Consider the following 14,599-nt stretch of genomic DNA (forward strand, 5'->3'; position numbering starts at 1 on the left):
AAAAAGGTGCTATGTAAGTGCAGACTATTTACCAAGTTAGTGCTTTTGGTTCTAATAAGACAGCAGCAAGGACAGGAAGTAGCGAACAGAACAGTTTATGTACATTAAGGTGGTTCTGTGAGGAACTGTACCATAGTCATAAGTCCATACTTCTAGGTTGGAGTTTGCTGCAATACCGACTCCGGGGGGAAAATACAGGTAGTTGTCGGTCATAAATAAACAAGACTATGTGTCATGCCCTACAGAACCCTAATTAGTTACGAATGTCAGTACACTGAAGTTGCTTATAGATTTAACAGTAACTATGGATTCTTAGTTGGACTCAAACAATTAGGTGAGTAATGGGGTTGGTTTATCAACTAATGCTAATTGGTTGGTGATAAAGGATGTGGTCAGGATCAATGAAAATAAAAAAGATGCGCTCAGTATTTCCTGTCCTTCTCATAGTTGATGGACATGATTAAATGTAATATTTAAAAGCAATGATGCTCTTAGGACTATTAGAATTTGCTGTGATGTTTTGTTTGTTTGTTGGCACATATCTTGATTGGGATATTTCTTGCAAAATCGGACCAGTGAAAATGCTTCTGTGTTGGATTTTCTTTCTGTGAAAACGTACATTTAGCAGCAAAAATGTTTTTAGTAAATTGAGAAAATAATTAATTTTACATTGTAATTTTTCAATGTGTTAAGATTTTTCTCTATCCTCAACATTTCTGTCTGTTTCTAAGTATAAATGGGATTGTAGATCCCATATTTGCAATAGGATCTCTGACTTTTGGACCCCACTGTATGTCAAATATTGCTTAGTTATGAAAGTAGAACGTTATTCACATGAGCTTTTGAGTTTCAACCAAAAAGACAAAGTATTATTTCAGATATTTACAGTTGACATAAAAGCCATTTTCCTTGCATGACCATTTGTTTGGTTGGACTGGTTTAGAATTACAATGAAATGTTTTAATTTAATATTAGGAAACTACTTTTAGAAGATAATTTTTTAAATGACAAAATTAATCACTGCTTTGTACTTAACAGTGAATTATTTACTGTAAATTTGGAATGCAATACCGTGAACGTTGTTAAAGGCGAGAGTTTTAAATTGTTGCAGTTTTCATCCTTTGTTTCGTGCATTCCGGCCAGCACACAACAGATGGTATCATTGTGCTCTCGCTTTGAAGAGCCACATGCATTTTAATGAGAAAATGTATATGCTGAATAATTTGCTGTAGCTGGTCCACAGCACTGTTGCCTTTTACACATCAAGACCAACATGCTTGACATTCAGTGTAGGAAATGATGTAAGCGCAGGAAATAAATGAATTGTAATGCATCCCTGTGTATTAATGAACATTAAGCAAGGTGAATTCAAACCCTCTAGGACAATGAGAGGCTATTTTCGTCCTTCCATCTCATTGACAGCCGGCGTTTGAATTGAATCAGTGGCGCGGTCCATTTTATTTGCACTACATTTCGAACAGAACCTGTTATCGATTCCCATTTTGCTGCTCTGCATCACTGAAGCTAATAGATACTACTCAGTATAGCTCCCAAATCCTCCGAGCTCATGAATCTCTGTTTATTTTCCGATCGGAGAGAGAGGAGATGTGCCTGACCTACAGTGGTACAGCTCTCCTCCTCGTTTTTTAGAAGAAAAGAGATCTGTGTGATTTGATTGGCGTTCAGCTAACCGGGAGGCGCGCCAGTTCCTGTAATGCAGAGCATGCTAATACAAGCATAAGGTGACTTATTGCATCAGGCCTGCTGCTCTGAGGGCAAGGCCTATTTCTCCTCTAGATTGTTTGTGCATGAGTCAAGATGAGCTTGGAGGAAAATGATATTGTTTCCTCTGCATGGAAGTACCCAGTTCATTTGTCAGGCCAGACTTCTAGGCAATTTCCTTGCGACTATACAAAGAGAGCCGAGGCCAATGGTTTTCTGTTTTTATACAATATTTGCAGTGAAAAGAAGAAAACGAAGTTGACTTCTTGTAAGGCATTTCTACATAATAACAGATGATTGTAACCTTTTGGGAAATCTCTGAATAGTGTCGTTTGGCAAATCTCCTGTGCTTCAGGAATGATATTTTGCTAAGAGAAAAATTGACCTGCTCATTTTTCATGTCTATGTGAATAAAAAACTATTTGAAGCTGGCATTTGTCCAACCACAATTGCTTCTAGAGTCGCCAAACAACATTAAAACAAAGCCGCATTTTGTTGAATGCAAAACTAGGGTGACAAAGTGTAGAATACAGGCCAATAACTGTACTAAATGCTTGCTATAATCCTAGCATCGCAACTGAAAGAATTTGACCTCCACTTCTCAAGTGTTGATTTATTATCATAAATCACGAGGAACGCAAGGCGCCTCTCTCCTTTGCGCCTGTTGACCTTTATCATAATTGACCCATCAACTAATTTTTTTTGGAGCGTTTTAACCTAAATTTGCTAGTCTCTGTCAGAAGCATTTCACATCTGTTGAAGGACACTGCACAAACAAGCATGACCTTTCTGTTGTTTGGAGGCTGGCGCGGGCCCCTGACCCCCCTCCACCACCTGTGCATTCATTATTCATGCATGCAGAGCAGCGAGTAGTCGCCAAAATGCCACACTTCACCAACCACACACCCTGAAAACTCGACGATGCTGCCTCTACAATTGACACGTTTTATGCCTGTAGTCAGCCGTGGAATCGAGGACACATATGCTCGTTGTCCTTTGATGATCACCGGAATGTGTCTCCAAATGGGCTTAAATATTTACAAAATAGCAGGCTTTATATTTTCCTTTGGAATGTCAAAAAGTCCCTCCGTCTTAATCACCCAAGGCGTAAACATCTTACGCCAACGGCTGCTCGGAGACTGTCAGTAATGGAAGAGAATGAATTGAGAGAAATTAAGAGAGTTATTTTTACATGCTAAATCCAGGACCCATAGGAAAACAGAATTGCAAATGAGATCTCTGTAATGTCTCAATTGGTACACGTAGATAGCAATGAGATTAAATGGAGAGCAAATGGAGATTTATTAAGTCACCTGCTTCTCAGATATTTCTCCTGAGAAAAAGACTGTAGACATGTCCCATTTATCTCCTCTAGAGTTTCAGAAGAGATCTCAAAATCACAAATAAGATGTCTGTAATGTCTCAATTATATCTCCTATAATTTTTTTTTTAATAGGGAACAAATGGAGACTTTTGCGTAAGTCTCCTGTAGTTTCAGAAGGGCTCTCAAAATCACAGATACAAGCTCAAATGTTTCTCCTAGACAGCAAAGAGATTAAATGAAGAGCAAATTGAGACTTTTGCTTAAATCATGTGCATTATAGATTTTCCTCCTCAGAAAAAACCCATCTGTCTCAAAATTTTCAGAATAGATCTGAAATAAGATCTTTATATCTCAGTTGTTTCTCCTACACGGCGATGAGATTAAATGGCGAGCAAATTGAGAATTTTGTTTAAGGTTCTGACACTTAGATTTGTTTTTCTCCACAGAAAAAGACCCCGTAATTTGTCTCGGATCTAAAGAGATCTTAACAATGTCTAAAGCTGTGCTTGGATACCAAAGTCTGCTATCAAAAAGAACTCCTTCCCAAACCCAAATTATTATAAGCTACGCTATTCACATTCATTTTTGTATATCTATATACTCTTACTGAATGTCAAACAAATGTAATTGTTGTCTATTTGTATTTCTCCATAGAATGTATACAACATAATGGGGTTAGCATCAGTCACCAGTGTTAGCATCAGTCACCATTCACTTGTATTGTACTTTAAAAGATGCAGTGAAAGTGACTGTGACTAACGTTAATAAATGATGACACAATTTTCATTTTTGGGTGAGCTAACTCTTGTCTCCTGAGCTCTAAAAGAGCAATACTTCTATAAGGGTCTATTTAGTCGCAGAAGCATCGTTGTGGTGTTCTACTGTAAACATCCTGTTTGTATTGGAGATTTCCTCATCACTAGGGTGATCATCTATTCAGCAGTCAGTGGCTGTGCGTGGAACGCACTGACAGAAACACACTGAGCTTTGTTTTCTGTGATTAATACCTGAGATACAGCGGCTTGCTGTCTTTATTAGAGGCAGTGCTGGAAGCCTCCAGAAGTTCACTGGTTATCAACGTTTGATCTCTGGTGACTGCAACATTGCATAGAAGTGTCACTCGGCCGAATACAGCGAAACCTTCTGCTTTTCAAGCAGCTTGTTTATTGTAGGAAAGAAAGTAGATTTGGTAATCATTTACTTTCTTTGTAACAGTTTTGATTTGTCTTTTGGGATTTTGTCCTTTCGGTGCCTCAAAAATGTAAGTGTTATGGCCTCTACTAAAGTTGGTCAGTCATAAACTTATTTTGTTTTGTTTTGTTTTTTTGTCGTATGGACAGACATTTCCAGAGCAGCAGCCAAATGTCCATGTACTTGTCCCAATTAGCATAATTTCATCAATGAGCTCCTGAGAGACCTTGGAGCGAATGCCCCCTCCCTTGTGCTACATCTTTGACACCTCGTTTTCTTCTCACCTGACATTTAGCTACACGCGTCGACTCTGAGTTGTATCATTCCGGCTCACCAGTTTCCTATAGTGTTGAGGAAGCTACTTTTAAACTGTTTCAAGCTACTCATCATTTCAAACATTTGCTGAACTTGTCAGTCTACCCATTTAAACAAGTTACATATGCTACAAGCTACTAAGAAAAGATAGCTTACTGCATTTAGACTACTTAAAGGAAACATTCACCCAAAAATGACAATTATGTCATTATTTACTCTCCCTCATTATGTTTCAAACCAACATAGTCTCATGACAACTTGTAATAATGTGTGCGAGATGGCAAAATTTAAAGATGTCATACAATTTCTCCAGCCAGGTCTCCTAAGCAACCAAATTGGCCCGGTTGCGAGGGAGGGTAGCGTCACATGGGGTAACCTCCTAGTGGTCACTATAATGTGGTTCGCTCTCGGTAGGGCACGTGGTGAGTTGTGTGTGGATACTAAAGAGAATAGCGCGAAGCCTCCACACATGCCGTGTCTCCACGGTAACGTGCTCAACGAGCCACATGATAAGATGCACGGGTTGACGGTCTCAGACGCGGAGGCAACTGAGATTTGTCCTCCGCCACCACGAGGACTTGGAGCCCATTGGGAATTGGACATTCCAATTTAGGGATGGGGAGAAAATAATAAAATGTAAAAACGTTTTTTCCAATCAACCGTCCAATCAACAAACAGAATTTTAAATCGATACAATGCAAGCATCATATTTTTGCTAGACTCCTATTTAACACTTTATTTTAAGAAAGGAAACGTAAGTAAAACGACTTTGTTACTCATTCCATATTCACAGTATTTATGCAATACAAATGACCGATGTAGCCTGTAACCTGTAACATGCTTTCCTCATATCGTTCCAAAACCTAATGTTGGGAATGGTGGTGGCGTAGTGGCTAAAGCACAGGGCTGTAAATCAGAGGGTCGTTGGTTCAAACCCCATGGCACCACCATTGTGTCCTTGAGCAAGGCACTTAACTCCAGGTTGCTCCGGGGGGATTGTCCCTGTAATAATTGCACTGTAAGTTGCTTTGGATAAAAGCATCTGCCAAATGCATAAATGTAAATGTTTTCTTTCTTCAATGGAACACAAAAGTTATTCTCCTATTAAAATCATAATTAGAGTTTGGGTTAAGGAAAATGATGCCAACGCTTGTTCATAACCCTAATTTCTTTTGTGAGTCACATCAATGCTTTTCTATTAAAATCATGGTTAGGGTTTGGGTAAGTGGTTCGAATTTATGGTTAGGTGTAAATTTTGGTTAGGGCATAAACTTATGAAAATGTTAATAACATTGTTCATTGGTTCCTTTATTTTTCTCCATGGGAGTAAATGTTGTACGTTTTTGAAATAGTCCATTTGTAGGATTTCGCCAACTTGTACTATTATTTCAACTTGTCATGACACCGGTTTGTTGGACCATATGCTGTTACTTTATTTTTGGAGCTTGATAACCCGTGGTCCTTATGAACGATCATTGTATGGCAAGAGATGCATAACAATCCTAACAAAAAGTCTTCTTTTATGTTCCACTGAAAGGATATCAGCATACAGTTTTGGATTGTGGGTGAGTTTCATTTTCAGATTATCTATTTCTTCAAGGGGGAAATATCTTTTTCAATATATAACTGTTTTTACAATCCGAACTGTATTTATCTGGCACAAAAACAATGAGGATCATTTAGACCTGTTTAAAAAAAAACCTGTTTATCAACACATCAACCCATCATACGGTCAATGGTGTGATCTCATTAAAGGCTCTGACCGGCTCGACAAAGTGATCGAGCAATCACTTTAGCATCCTCATGTGAAGGGGGTGTTTGGCGGAGCAGGTTGGCAGAAAGGAGGGCATTGATTAAAGCGCTCTACCCGGGTGACCAGCGCGCCACTCTCATTGTTAATGCTAATGAGGGAATTAATGCTGTTTGCATCACAATAGACCCTCACAACACTGAAAAAGCACTTTTTCCATGGCTTTCTGGGCTTGTTTGGTGTTGTGCTACTCGGAGCGGTGCATTACGGGTAGAAATCAGGCCCCTCAGAAATGGCTCACTCTATAAATGAATGGTAATTTGCCCAGCTGTGAGTCTGCGATGTTCCAGTCCCCAGTCATGGTGTAAGAAAAATTGAATGACAGTGAGCAAAACAGCAGTAATTATAAAACTAATTACTAAATGCTGATGATGCCCATAGGCCTTGCATAACTAAATTTAGCAGAGGAAATTGCTTTTGGCTGCATTGTGGCTGTGGGCACATTTGTTATTCTCTTTATTTTCGAATGCACACCAAAGAAACTCGTAATTGCCATGGAAACAATTACTTGTACACCTTTATTTTTTTCTTTTCTTTCAGGGGGCACAAACAGCTTGAGGGGGCGTTGTTGTCAAACAATGTGTTTTAATAACAGCGAAAACTGTACGTACTTTGTCTTCTGGTGAAATGATTAACATTAAATCAAACGCAGGCACAGAAATGCACTTAATTGGTAGAATAAGGTTGTTATTCCCCTTATTAAATCGCATTCGCCTTGTACGAGATTTTCTATGCAAGGTGCAAATCCAGCTAGCTGTTTGGGTCGGGACTTTATTCGAGTCTGCTGTATATTTGAGCGGTAACTGTGCTCTTTAATGGTCTATTTCTCTTCTGAATGGAGACAACAAAGCCAGTGTTGGCAGCACCCGCGTGAGACAGCCCTCCAGGGTGCCTTCAGTCTCCCAATATCTTCGCTTAGGAGCGTATTTGTGTGCTGGTGTGTATTATATGTGCTCGGGTATTAGCTCTTTGTATGTGTATACTTTCAGAATGGGCTGTATTTTCTCAGTAACAACACTGCAGATTTCCTGGCAGAAAACAAAAAGAATATGATCATTGTATTTTGAAACAAAAATAGAGGTGTTTGTGTTGACGAATTGGCTAAGTGATTAAACTCTCACTGGCCGTGCTGTGCCTGCTAGTAATTAGTCCTTTTGCAAAGTAATGGAGAAATGAATCCAAGAGACATTTGGAATGAATATGGAGGGCCTCGTTTCCTATGCCATGCTAAAAAGACTGTAGTCAGCTGTGGCTAATATCTTCACAAAGTATTACAAATCACCTTGCCATTACATCACGGAGCACCAACAAGCAGCTTTCTGCTTTTGCCTGTGCTTTAAGTATTACTGTATATATGAAGTATATATATATATATATATATACTGTATATTCTGTGGATATATACATATATTAATATCTTTCTTGGCATTTTTTCTTTTCTTGTTTAAACTTGAATCTAGAAATGTTTAATGAAAAAATAATTTTTCAGAGAAAATGTCTTTTATAATTTATTATAATATAATATAATGTATCATTTTATTTTATTTGTATTCTTTTTATTTTTTAAGTTTTTTTTGCTTAATGAAATATTTATGTAAAGGGTTTTTGCAGTGCTCATACCTTGACACAAGATCTTGGTAGCACTCCCCATCCATAGAATAGCTTAAAGGCTACTTTTAAATGTAAATATTATGCTTAAATAAATGGTGCTTTGTATTCAAAAGGCATAATCACAAATTCTTTACTGCCATATCATCTGGCATCTTTTGAGGGATTGTGTTTGCCGTACTTGAGTGTCTCGGTTACCTTGGGCGGACATGGCCACTGACAGGCTCTTTTGAGGCTAGTGTTGCTCTTTTGAAGTGGAATGTCTGAACACACAGAGTGAGTCTTAAATAAAGTGAAGGGCATTTACTATTACAAGTAATGCCCTTAATAATCTTGTTAGTCTAGTCTCTCTCAGTACGAGACAAATGGAACATTATTGGCTTATGGGCTGGAGTAAATAATTTAGTTTCCAATATTCAGGCTGCTTTGACAGTAAATTAGAATGACATGAAAAGAGCTTGTTGAATAAAGAAAGTATCCAATCAAATTTAATTAGCTCGACTAAGGCAGCCGTAATATATTTTATAATTTAACCAAGCTGTCACAGAGCTTTATAGCCCTGCACGAATCAAAACGTCAAAAATAATTCCTCGATGTTCTGCTTTTAAAATGTCACCATGATTCGACAAGACCTATTTCTCTTAAGTGCAAGTCCATAACTGTAATGGGTGTCTGTTAAAGAAAATGTATTAAACGTTTGTAATGTGACATACTGTATTAATAAAGCAATTAGCCGCGAGAGGTAGTGTGCTACAGAGATTTTACCAACAGTAATAGGTGTTCTTTGGCATAGCACAATATTGTTTAATTACAATATAACAGCTCTGTTCGGAGCTGTTTACGCCCTCGGACCTCAAACACAGTCTGTCTCTATGCCAACACTTACAGTGTTAAAATGTATCCTTATGTGGATTTGTTGTTAATGTTTACAGCAAAATATAATATACCTTTATATGTTAATGACATGACATGAATGTACCATAATATAGGCCACGTCCACACTAATACGTTTTAATTTGAAAGCGCATGCATTTTGCTGCTAGGAATGGTGGTGGCGTAGTGGGCTAAATCACAGAACTTGTAAGCAGAAGGTTGCTTGTTCGATCCCCACAGCCACCACCATTGTGTCCTTGAGCAAAACACTTAACTCCATGTTGCTCCGGGGGATTGCCGCTGTAAAAAGTGCACTGTAAGTCACTTTGGATAAAAGCATCTGCCAAATATGTAAATGTTAATGCTCTCATCCACACTTAAACAGCATTTTCCTCTACCGAAAACAGAGCTTTTATAAAATGCTCTCTATTACGCATGCTTTAAACAACGATGATGTTAGGAAACAGAAAACTGATTTTCAAACAAAATCAGATAAGTGTGGATGTGGCCATAGAACGCGTGGTCACATGTTTACGGTCGTTTTACTACAGCTTTGAATGCGGTTCGTCCAATCTAAATTTGAGTCGGTACTCTACGTTATAATTCATTTTCTACATAAATAATGCACTATTTGATGATAGAAATTTCTTAACATTTATTAAGTACATTTTTGAGTGTATTTTCATTTCATATTCTGTTTAAATCAAATGTTCCTCTCCCTGGTAAATGCCATGTAGTTCATTCCAGTGCTCAGCTAATCTGTACGTTCTTTCACGCTCTGTTGTGGTTTGCTGTTTGGCTGCAATGAAGTGCAAAGGCGGTTAAAATTTCAGAGGAAGGTCATTGAGGTGTCTGGCTTGAACTGTGTTTGTCTCTGTTCCCCCCTCGCAGGACACAAATGACTCACCCAAATCATCCAATTTAATCACACCATTTTCTGGCCCTCAATAGCCCTCGCCTGGCTTAATCACTCCGTTTACTTGCTGTCACAAAGAGCTTTATATCGAAACCAATGGATTTCGACCATTTAAAGGCGGGTTGGGAGCAGGGCAAGAGTGGAGGGGTCGGGTGACTCGGGCGCTGGCTGAAAAACCAACCTATTCATGCGTGAAGCATTTAGCTATTGCTATCTCAACGCATGACTAACAGTTTTCTCTCATCCATACTATTCATTAATATCTATAATAAACCACTTGATAGTGGCCCTGCCAGTTTTTCTCACTTATTTGGCATTACTGCTGTGATGCCTTACATTATTTTGCCAGCTAAGTAGACAACAGGATAGGAAGGTGACAGCTTTTCAGCTACAGTGGCTCATGTCTAGATGGTAAGTAGGAATGCAAATGATCTGAAATATCCTTGATTGACTTTCGGGAATGTTAATGAATGAAAATGAATTTATCGTTATCCCCTTCGTGAGAAATTATTTAAAGGGCCGATTCAGGTGCTTAGAATGCTATTGTGGCAACTTGATCAAACAGAAAGTCGGCATTGGTTTGTCAGAGAGCTCCGGTACCCTAGAATTGGCCACATTATGCTGACTTACTGACAAGTGGCATCTATATTCAGCTTGTTTACCTTCACCTGTGGCGTGACAGGAAGTGCATTGTGTCAGTAGCGTGGGAGACCTGGGTTCGGATCCTGCGTTGAAACCTGGAAGTAATGGAAGCACAGACCAATTTTAGCTTAAGAAAAGTCAACCTTATGTTTCCGATTTCTCTATGAGATCAGTCTGGTTTTAATTATGAAATCATAATTTAAATCTCTGCCCCTAACCTAGGTAGCAACAAATATTCGTTTTACCGAACAAAGTTTACCATCTAGACATGATCGACAAAGTCTCCCTAGATCCGTATCCCAGCATTTCTGCATCCTGTTTTTAGTCATGTACTACACTTGGAACACCCTAGCCCTATTTTGCCAGTGGCCGTGTATTAGGTCAACCTGCGTACAAACTAAGGAGTCCAGATGCACAACCCAGCTTGAGGCTAGCTCGGATTCATTCTCCACTCTGTGTCCATCACTAAGCCTGGCGGTCAGCACCGCTGGGACCAGAGCCCAGTCAATCAACAGATCGCCCAAGGCCTTCGACAGTGCCACATTCCTCCCCCCACCATCTCCACTCAATCACGCTATCTGTCTTCACATGGTGGCCGCCGCTAATGAGAATGTATATGTACGCATGAATAAAACATGAAATTCATTGTTTTTGGTAGCAGAAGCTCACACCATGAGTAGCTTCTTGATGGGAGCCTGCATTTGAAGTCCCTCACTGAATCGCGAGGTGCGTTTGATTTAATTTGTTGCTTGCTTTAAGTAATTAGAAATAACACTGACTTATCCGTGTCGCAATGACCTTGCTCTGAAAATTGCAGTCGGACAGAACCGACAAGAAAAATACTTAATTTACCTTTTATCAGGTCTTCATGACCTAGGATTCGTTTATAATTTCTTGTCAGTTCTTTTTGTTGAATATGAAGAAAATAGGATGTGCAGCCAATGGAAATCGACACAATTAATTGGAATTCCAGAGTTTTCTTTGGCCTGAATAGATTTGAAGATAGACTTTACTGTGGCCTGCCACTGCATATGTTTAATAAACTCAGACACACTATTGTCTTTGTTTACAGTCTATTGAATTGCAGGCTAACTACTATCGTTGGTTCAATAGTAAAGTCATCTATGGCTTTTTTTAATATGCCCTCTTATGAGAAAGTTTGAGCTAGTGGAAAATGCTGCAACTGAAAAATTATGAATAAATACTGTTTATGTCTTTTATTTGTTTATGAGCTGTATTGAGATTTAAAATCTCTTTTCATAAACTGAATTTACTTGAATTGCAGATCACCTGGTGTAGATATGTAGTCTGAATATTGAAAATGAGATTCACAATGCTATCTTCTGTAACTGAACGTATTTCTAGGTGGAACTAAATATTCAGCAGGTAAAATCTTGGTTTATACTTATTTTAACCCTTGCAAAAAATATTTCTGTCTTATTTTTCATGTAACAATATCTAAATATCCTTAAAACCAGAAAAAAATACTTGAGAGGCAGAATGACACAAGATATTAGCTCTTGTTTTCAGAGAAATCTAACAAAATGTAACGTGTTTTTTTAACAAGAAAAATCTAGTAGCCAATGTGGTATGAAGTATAACCTTTTTTTTTTTTTACTCCTTTGGCAAATAAGTGTTTTTGTTTCTTTATACAAGCATAAATATAACAAAATTTATTTAGACAAAAAATCTTAAGACATAAAATCAAAACATAAAAAAACTAAAATCTTAAGACATAAAATCAAAACATAAAACAAATTAAAATCTTAAGACATAAAATCAAAACATAAAAAAATTAAAATCTTAAGACATAAAATCAAAACATAAAAAAAATTAAAATCTTAAGACATAAAATCAAAACATAAAAAAACCTAAAATCTTAAGAAATAAAATCAAAACATAAAAAACCTAAAATCTTAAGAAATAAAATCAAAACATAAAAAAAATTAAAATCTTAAGACATAAAATCAAAACATAAAAAAAACTAAAATCTTAAGACATAAAATCAAAACATAAAAAAATTACAATCTTAAGACATAAAATATTTTTAATTTAGCTTCTAATGTAAATGTATCTCTTTTTTTAAGAATGTTTGGATATTTTTACTGGAAAACAAGGCAAAAAATACTAAGAACATGATTTTTTGCTTTTAAGCCTGTTGAAATGTATTATATTTTGATGATATGAAAATTTCCCTTTGGAATAATGTGAACAGATGAATTGTACACAATAAGTCAAACATTTACTAAAATAGTAAATAAGCTACATTTTGATATCATGGTGTATTTTAATTTATGTTATGTAATTTACGTTCTAAATACGCTGGTCTTATGAATGATTATTTGGTGTGAGCTATTCCAAAGAAGAAAGAAAACAAGATTTTCTTCATAATCTCTCATCATAATGTAATAAGTTGCTCTGTTTCGGGAAAAACTTTCTTCTGACATCACCAAGCCCTCTTCATTTTCAAACTACTCTACCAAATGTAACATAGACAGTAACATGTAACGTAAAATGCAAAACTCCCCAAAATTCTTGAGACATTCTTTGATAACGCATTTCCAAAATATATACTTCTATAGAAATTGACAGAACAATGTTTTTATTGGAGGCAATCTCAGAAACAAGGCCACTTCCAAGCTCAAGTGAAATTGTGAATGAAGCATTCAGATTATACTAATGCAGGAAGTGGTTTATGTTACACAAAGCCTGAAGACACAGCAACATTATATTTATCAAATGCAAATTCTAACCAACAAACACAGATGAAAAAAACACACACACACACACACACATTACAGCAGAGTTTAATTAAAGGATCTGCATAATTTGAATCCTTTAAAAGTGAGCAAGAGAGAGCGAGACAGAGAGAGAGAGAGACAGATTGGGTGAAAGACATATGAGAAATAAGCGAGATCAGTGCTGCCTTGAAGTTGATATCATTTAATGACATCAGCTCTTTTACAACACTGTCTGTGCCAGCAAGCTCATCTTCACAATTAAAGCTCACAGTCTCTGCTTAGATGCATCTTGTACATACACAGAAGGGATAATGTCCAAACAAACCAGACAGGAAGAGAAGAGATGTGTCATTAATCAGCTGAACATGCTCGTCTGACCTGCTTAAAACAATGGGAATCAAGCCTGCGGATTTACACACGGCATCTCGCTGGCACAAACTAAGTATTCTTGTAATTGGCTTGGCAGTTTAGAAAGTGATAGTGAATGACTGGATGTGTAATACTGCTGACATTACTAATACGCCACATTTTTGTTCTCCAAATCTGTCAGCTGTGTCTACCAATGAGCTCTAAAATAAGTGCATACAGTGCTGCGGCTGGACTATAGCTACAAGGGTAAAGACGTTTTTGGGATTTTACATTTTAACTGGTTTGCCAAGCTACAGCCTACTCATAAATAAAGTAGTTAAGCTACCCTTTTAAAATAGTAGTTAGCTACACTATAAGTTACTAACCAAAAGTAGCTAACTGTTGTACATTGAAGCTATTCAAGAATTTACATTTATGCATTTGGCAGACCCTTTTATACAAAGCGACTTACAGTGCACTTATTACAGGGACAATCCCCCCGGAGCAACCTGGAGTTAAGTGCCTTGCTCAAGGATACAATGGTGGTGGCTGTGGGGATCGAACCAGGGACCTTTTGATTGACATTTATGTGCTTTAGCCCACTACACCACCACCACTGTTGGTTTTTAATATATGAGTGTTTCTTCAACTTTGGTGAACTTTTGTCTTGTTAAAGCATTTTTACATTCTCTCTAGTTTTTAATAATTATTATTATTTGTTTGCTAACAATGTCCAACAGTGTATGTACATTCATCACTTTAGATTTGTTATTTTTTCTGAAAGACTGAAACATTTTTAACATTTTTGAAATCGTATAGTCGACTCCTTTGACTTGCCAAAGCTAATTTTATTGCTAACATTTTATTTATCCTAAATGTGAAAAATTAAATAACGTTATCAAACTTTTTGTATTTGGAAAAAAAAAAAGAAAAGAAAAATAGAGACAAAATTAGTGCTTGATTGGATGATGTCTAATAAAATATTCAGCTCAAGTGATGTTTAACTTGATTTTTTATTTTTTCTTCTTCTTAATATTTTATCTCGATCATGCTCTTCACTGACACTTTTGACAACTTGGTTAACAATTTCTAAAACTGTTGAAAAAAAT

General features: G+C 37.1%; 1 protein-coding gene across 2 annotated transcripts in view; it reads left to right on the forward strand.

The window, feature by feature from the left end:
* The window catches only part of LOC127662150 (neuronal PAS domain-containing protein 3-like), a 354,219-nt gene that overhangs the window by 131,972 nt on the left and 207,648 nt on the right, over nt 1-14,599 (forward strand). The window lies entirely within an intron of this gene.

This window comes from Xyrauchen texanus, chromosome 22 (genome assembly GCF_025860055.1).
Source record: "Xyrauchen texanus isolate HMW12.3.18 chromosome 22, RBS_HiC_50CHRs, whole genome shotgun sequence".
NCBI classification, from domain to species: Eukaryota; Metazoa; Chordata; class Actinopteri; order Cypriniformes; family Catostomidae; genus Xyrauchen; species Xyrauchen texanus.